The following is a 7,932-nucleotide window of genomic DNA, read 5'->3' as shown; positions in this document are numbered from 1 at the left end:
TTACACCCATGTGTGTGATTAACCTACTAACTCATAATTCTTTGAAATGTGGGAGGAAACCAGAGCACCAGGAGGAAGTCCACACGGTTACAGAAAGAACGCATGAACACCTTCCAGAACAGTCGCAGAATTGAACCCGTATCACTGGCAATGTAATACCGCTACGTTAACTACTATGCTACCCTGCCACCCAAGAGTGCTGCCTGCTTTTGAACCCCACTCAGATATCTGGCCCGTCTCCTGTCAAGAACCCTCTTTGCAATCAGTCTCCCTATCTGATCCATTCCTCCCCTCAGCAGCTATGATCCTTCATTTCCACTGTGTCTGAGTTTGTCCCTCCTGAGCAATAATGCAGAAAGGTAAGACACGGGGCACAGCAGAGATAAAAGAAAAACCTGGCCTGTATCCATGAGGACAGTCAAGTGGGGATCTCTAGTGGTGTAATGAGACTACAAACAAGAATATGGATCTTTTGAATCAATTCAAAAGTCAATACATTAAAAAGAAGAGCTCAAACAACAGGAATTCTGCAGATGCTGGAAATTCAAGCAACACACATAAAAGTTGCTGGTGAATGCAGCAGGCCAGGCAGCATCTCTAGGAAGAGGTGCAGTCGACGTTTCAGGCCAAGACCCTTCGTCAGGACTAACTGAAGGAAGAGTTAGTAAGAGATTTGAAAGTTGGAGGGGGAGGGGGAGATCCAAAATGATAGGAGAAGACAGGAGGGGGAGGGATGGAGCCAAGAGCTGGACAGGTGATAGGCAAAAGGGATACGAGAGGATCATGGGACAGGAGATCCAGGAAGAAAGACAAGGGCGGGGGGACCCAGAGGATGGGCAAGGGGTATATTCAGAGGGACAGAGGGAGAAAAAGGAGAGTGAGAGAAAGAATGTGTGTATAAAAATAAGTAACAGATGGGGTAAGAGGGGGAGGTGGGGCATTAGCGGAAGTTAGAGAAGTCGATGTTCATGCCATCAGGTTGGAGGCTACCCAGACGGAATATAAGATGTTGTTCCTCCAACCTGAGTGTGGCTTCATCTTTACAGTAGAGGAGGCCGTGGATAGACATGTCAGAATGGGAATGGGATGTGGAATTAAAATGTGTGGCCACTGGGAGATCCTGCTTTCTCTGGCGGACAGAGCGTAGGTGTTCAGCAAAGCGGTCTCCCAGTCTGCGTTGGGTCTCGCCAATATATAAAAGGCCACATCGGGAGCACCGGACGCAGTATATCTCCCCAGCCCTCTCACAGGTGAAGTGTTGCCTCACCTGGAAGGACTGTTTGGGGCTCTGAATTGTGGTGAGGGAGGAAGTGTAAGGGCATGTATAGCACTTGTTAAAAGAAGAGCTTGTTATTTTAAACGTGACTGCAAGGAGATTGGGTGGATCACAGGCAAGAAGAGTTAGGATAATTACCCTGAAGGGAGGGAGACAGAAGTGGAAACTTTCTCCATATTAGGAACTTACACTGATTCATTTAAGCAGCTACGATATATGGGTGCTTAGGTCCTAAATCGATCTGGCTGAATCACTTAAAATGTAAATTACGGACATGTAACAGTGGGAGTTTAGCAACTATATACTGATATCCCGCAGATTTCATGGTGCTAGACAGAAACAATGCCAGAAAATACTAATTTATATAGCATGTGACAGGGATCAGTGAAAAGCAATCTCAGAGAAATCTTACATGTAGCTAGTCATTACAAATCCGTTTATAGCTCTCTCGTTTATCACAGCATTTTACCTAAAATAATGGATATTTAGTTTTAAATACACATCAGGGATTTGAAGCAGAATAAGATGAAAAATATATTCAGTTGAATAACTGGTTGTAGGTGGAAGTCGTGTGGTAGATACACAAACAGAGAATCCATTATACTGAGCCATTAGGGGCCATGTAGAATAGGAGAAAGGGGAGGTGGATATGCAGGCAACTCTGGTGGAGGGAGAAAAACAGTAGACTGTAAATGGGGGAATTTCAGGGGTAAAAAAGAACTGGAGGAATGGAAATCAGGCATGAGCGTTGCACCTTGGTGAGGGTTGGGCTAGGATGAGAGATTGGAGGATTTGCACATCAGGGTTAAGAACTGCAGCAAATTTGTCAAGCAGGATTTGCCATATAAACATATAACAATTACAGCACGGAAACAGGCCATCTCGGCCCTTCTAGTCCGTGCGGAACACTTACTCTCACCTAGTCCCACCGACCTGCACTCAGCCCATAACCCTCCATTTCTTTCCTGTCCATATAGCTATCCAATTTAACTTTAAATGACAATATTGAACCCGCCGCAACCACTTCTGCTGGAAGCTCGTTCCACACAGCTAGTAAAGAAGTTCCCCCTCATGTTACCCCTAAACTTTTGCCCTTTAACTCTCAACTCATAAAATCATGCCACTTGTTTTGAAGTTGATGTTGCATGGGTTTAATACCAAAAATGTATTGAATAAGGGAATACATTTGACATAGTCTACATACTGCAGCTTCAGTAAGGCCTTTGACAAGATTCCACATGGGAAACTGGTGGAACCGACCTGGATAAGTTGGTAAACTGGATCCAAAATAATCAAGGTAACAGAAAGCAAAGGGTGATGGTGGAAGGTAGTTTTTGTGGCTATTTGTGTACCACAGGGTCTCTACTGTATGCTGTATGTATGTATTAATGATTTGGATATACATATATATATAAATAAAGGTATGAGTAACAAGTTTGCTAAAGATCTGGAAGTTGGTATTGAGGAAGATAGTTCTAGGCTGCATGACGCTGTGGATTATTTTGTAAGATGGGTCAGATGGACATAACAACTGAAGTGATGCACTTGGTGGTAATCAATAAGAGTGGGGTGTGCACAGTGAATGATAGACCCACTGGAAGTGTTGATGAACAGAGGAACCTGACGTATATATCCAAGGAGCCCTGAAGGTGATAGCACAGGCTGATAAGATGCTGAAGCTAATAGTTACTTGAAGCTAACAAATTCAAGTTTGAGCATAAGTACATGAGAATGGAAGAAAATAGAGGAAGGCGTGGACCACTAGGTCCTTCAAGCCTCCCCCACTGCGATCATGACTGCCCTGACCCAGGCCTCGTCTCTCTGTCCAATTTCTCCACCACCTTCAACTCCCCGATCTTCCAAAGAGCTCTTCTACTTCTTTAAGTACCCCAACGATTCCATCCCCACAACATTCTGGGATAGAGCAGTCCAGAGATTCACCAGTCTCTGTGAGAAGATATTCCTATGTACATCATATTTAAATGAACACCCCTAATCTTATAATTACATCTTCTTGTTGGAAATTTTTCCATGGTGCCCTGTCTTGTCTTCTCAACGTCTTATATATTTTGATCCCTTTCATTCCCTTGAACTCTGAACAATATCGCTCTAATATCTTTATCCATTTGTGGTGGAATAACCAGAAGTTATTCTGGCTGGCTGGTGGTGTAGTGGCATCAGCACTGCACTTCGAGGTGGATGGTCCTGAGTTCGAATCCGGCCGGGTCCCAACTTGGGCAGCAGCAGAATCTGAGCAGAAGAAAGGCCTGGCAATCTACTTCTGTATCTTGCCACAAAAACCATACGGACATAGGCTCGCCATGACTTGACAGCACTGAACAGCAACAACCAGAAATTAGTCTAGTGAACCTCTTCCTGTTTCAGTAAATGCTTGCCTATATGAAGGACCATAACTGTACAGAGCACTCCAAGTTCCAGAAGCAGAAATTGTTGTAGGGATCATTATGTTGCTACCTCTATTAGCTGTGCTTTGCACTGGATAGATTTCTATTAAATAAAGATAGCAAGAGTCACCAGGAGGAGAATTTGATTGTTTTAAAGACACAGCAGGAAGAACTTCCATTGCAATGAATACTGAATACTTCCATCTTCAGACTACCACCAGGAAAATTCCACTGAGAAAGAACCAGGTGAGGTAAAAAATCTCACATTCTGATACATGGCTAAAAAAATAAGATAAGGAAAAAGGATCTAGTGCTTTCTTGCCGTATATGATGAATAAACTCTTCTTGGGCTTCCAGCCAGGTACAAGTATCAATTTTAACTAACGTTTCGATGACAAACTCTGCCATCTTCATCAGGGGTGATGCATGGGCATGTCTAGTCTGGTGGTATTTATACCCCCGTCGTGCATCCTTCCTGATTGGTTAGTCTTCATCCAATCAGGTTTCCACTGTCCCACCTTGTTTACAATCGAATTCCAGTTCTTACTTAGAACGAGTCCTTCGTCTTTGTTAAAACTCTTTTCCTCTAGTTTTATTTCAATGACTTCCTTCAGGTGGTCCCAAAAGCCATTGGTGCGGCACAGTAGTTTTATGCTGTCGAAGTCAATCCTATGGCCATTGCGAATGCAATGTCCTGCTACTGCCGATTTCTATAGGTAACCCAAAACGGATACTGGCCTGTCCCCTAAAACCCTCACTAATTTTTATAGATGCACCGTAGAAAGCATTCTTCTAGGGTGCATCACAACCTGGTGTGGAAGTTGTCCTGTCCAAGACCGGAAGAAGCTGCAGAAGATCGTGAACATGGTGCAGCACATCACACAAACCAATCTTCCGTCCTTGGACTCACTTTACACCGCACGCTGTCGGAGCACTGCTGCCAGGATAATCAAGGACACGACCCACCCAGCCAACACATTTTTTGTCCCTCTTCCCTCCGGGAGAAGGCTCAGAAGCTTGAAGACTCGTACGGCCAGATTTTGGAACAGCTTCTTTCCAACTGTGATAAGACTGCTGAACGGATCCCGACCCGGATCTGGGCCGTACCCTCCAAATATCCGGACCTGCCTCTCGGTTTTGTTTTGCACTTCCTTACTTTCCATTTTCTATCTTCTATTTATGATTTATAATTTACATTTTTACTATTTACTATCGATTTGTAATCCAGGGAACACGAAGCGCAGAATCAAATATCGCTGTGATGATTGTACGTTCTAGTATCAATCGTTTGTCGACAATAAAGTATAAAGTAAGGATACACCTCCTGTGCTCCTTAATGTGGGTTTCCACAGTATGTCCAGTCTGGCCGATATATGCTGCTCTGCATTTACAGGGAATCCTGTAAACGCCAGCTGTCCTGTCCCAGGTCATCTTTGAGCTGCATAAGCTGTGACTTGAGCTTCCTTACAGGTTTGTGGATGGTATTAATCTGGTATTTTTTCAGGATCCTGACAATCTTCCCAGAAACCGTGGAAATATAGGGAAATCAGGAGGTAGTGACAGGCTCCTCCTCGTTGTTAGGTTTCCTGGTTTTTCCATCGGCCCTTTTAAGGGTCCAATTGATTTACTTCACCAGGCAGTCCCAAGAGCCATTGGTACAGCATAGTAGTTTTGTGCCATCAAAGTCAATCCTATGGCCATTGCAATGGCACAGTTTCCTTATCAATGAGCTATGGGTTACGTTATAGATGAAAGAGTGGACGGGTAAAAACTATAAATGAGTGACAAGAGGGTTGAGTGGAGGGGAACAGTACATGTGATTTATTAGCCTGGTTTTGTACCAGTGATCCTGGGCTCAGGCTGGGCCTGTGTCCTTTTGAAAAATGATTGAGTGTTGATATGGAAGAACACTCAGTCAAACTGGTCGCGTAGACCAAGTGAAGGGTCTCGACTGGAGATGTCAACTGTGCACTTCCCTCCACAGATACTGCCTAACCCATTGGGCATTTCATCTATTGCAGTCAGGATGGTCAGTGTTCCTAAATGGGCCGAAGGGTCTGCTTTCTTTTTGTGCTGTACGGCTGTATGACAAATGCAGTGGTGGGTCTCAAGCCTGGTGATTCTAGATACAAGACTGTGCAACGGGCTTGGGCACCCTGACTATATACTGCATGTGTCTAAGTCGTTTGCACAGTGCTCTACGTATTTGAAGAATGGCAAGGTATACAGGGGCATTTGTGAAAGTGGACCTCACTGTAATTCTGCACCTTCAAGAAGGCAGGAGATATAAAGAGAGTAGTAAGATATCTGGTTGCAGCAATAGCTCTAGGGTGTTGGTGTAGCTGGATTAAGGTGGCAGCTCAATCCCCTCAATTAAAAAGAATCAAGCCCTTTTTTTTCACGATATCACATTCTCCAGATCCAATTAAGTTCCGCGTCTTTTTTTTTTAGCCGACCAAGGTGCTTACCTGAGCTGGTTCCTGTTGCCTGCACTTGACCTCTGTGGCACCACGTTCGGTGATAACCCAAGTGCAGAGGGAGACACACTGAAGTGGAATGAACTTCTCACCGAATTTTAATAAGAACTGTATAGAACTAAAGGAAAATATAAACGCTAGGCCAACAGTGCCTCTAACTAAAGGGGGGAACATCGACTCAGACCGTGAGAGGCCTGTGTCGGGCATTTTCATGCCTTACAAGGCGCAGATTGGAAGTCTGTGTGGGGCGCCACTCCTCGCACAGACACTAGAGCAATGTGTGATTCATGCTGCCACAGCTGAGGCTCGAACTAGCGACCTTGAGGTAACTAAAACTCTCAAACTAAAAATCTAGCACCGACCTTACAGCTCGGAGGCAGCAACTTAATACGAAATTAAAACTGCTCATTACAGCATTATTCTAAATTGTAAACAAGAGAAAATGTGCAGATGCTGGAATACCAAGCAACACACACAAAATGCTGGAGGAGCTCAACAGGCCAGGCGGCAGCTATGGAAAGGAGTAACCAGTCAACGTTTCGGGCCGAGACCCTTCAGCAGGACAATCTAAATTGTAGTCTTCTTTCCCGGAATAAGCAGGGAGCGTTGACGCCACTGTGCCTTGTCACTGAAATGCAAGGAAGAGAGTTAAATACAACCACAAGGAAGCCCTAATTGGCTGGAATGTGCATTCTCATGAGCACGATTGCTGACCCCTAGCGACTGCCCGCCTGGGAGGGTGCCGAGACTCTGCGGCGGAGTTGGTGCTTCTGACACGTTATTGCTCTCATCATGGCTCGAGTCCTCCAGTCTTGGCAAAATCCCTGTGGATCTTTGCTGCGCATTCCCTAGTTTAATCACATCCTTCCTAAGGTATGTCGTCTGGAACCACACATAATATTTCAGATGTTTTCTCACCAACATCTTGTACACCTGTAGCAACTCTTGTACTCACTGTTACATCTGATGACAGCAAGGGATCCATAGACCTTTTTCACCACCCTGTCCACATGTGTTGCCTCTTTCAGGGAGCTATGTACTGTCTTGTGTACACATAAATAGCTAGGGTGCCTAGGGCTTTTGCGAGGTACTGTATTTGTCAACGTGGAGCGGACAGAGAGTTTGAAAACCCAGCGGGAGCAAAGGGAGTTGGGAATGGCGAGGGTGGAGTGCCGTGGGAGGCATGTGGGACAGGTGGCAGAGGAGTGCCAGGGTGGGGGAGGGGAGTGGCATGGGTGCAGGCACACCCAGCCTTGAGACACCAGTCAAGGTCATTTGATTCCAAACAATTGGTTTATTGATCATTATAGAATGTCTCTCCAGTGCTTCCCAATCCCTCCCCTCTCCCTTCCCCTTTTCCCAAGCATGATTCTCCTCTCCCTGCCTCCTTCCCACTCTCAGTTCACAAAAAGAGACCCATATCAGAATCAGGTTTATCATCACTCACATATGTCATGAAATTTTTTTGCGGCAGCAACACATTGCAATACATAAAATTACTACAGTACTGTGCAAAAGTCTTGGGCACCCTAGCTATATATACTGCATGTCCCTAAGACTTTAGCACAGTACTGTACCTGTAGCCTTACACCTCTCCATTCTACAACATGCCCCAAAGCCCAATCACTTACTGTGTATGTCCTGCCCTAGTTTAACTTTGCAAAATGCACTACTTTGTACTTGTCTCCTTTGGCCACATTCCCAAGTTGACCTAGATCCTGTTGTAACCTTAGTCAACCCTTTCTACTGTTGCCCACACCTCCAATTTTGGTGT

Source organism: Mobula hypostoma, chromosome 8 (genome assembly GCF_963921235.1).
Source record: "Mobula hypostoma chromosome 8, sMobHyp1.1, whole genome shotgun sequence".
NCBI classification, from domain to species: Eukaryota; Metazoa; Chordata; class Chondrichthyes; order Myliobatiformes; family Myliobatidae; genus Mobula; species Mobula hypostoma.
This window is presented reverse-complemented; position numbering follows the sequence as displayed.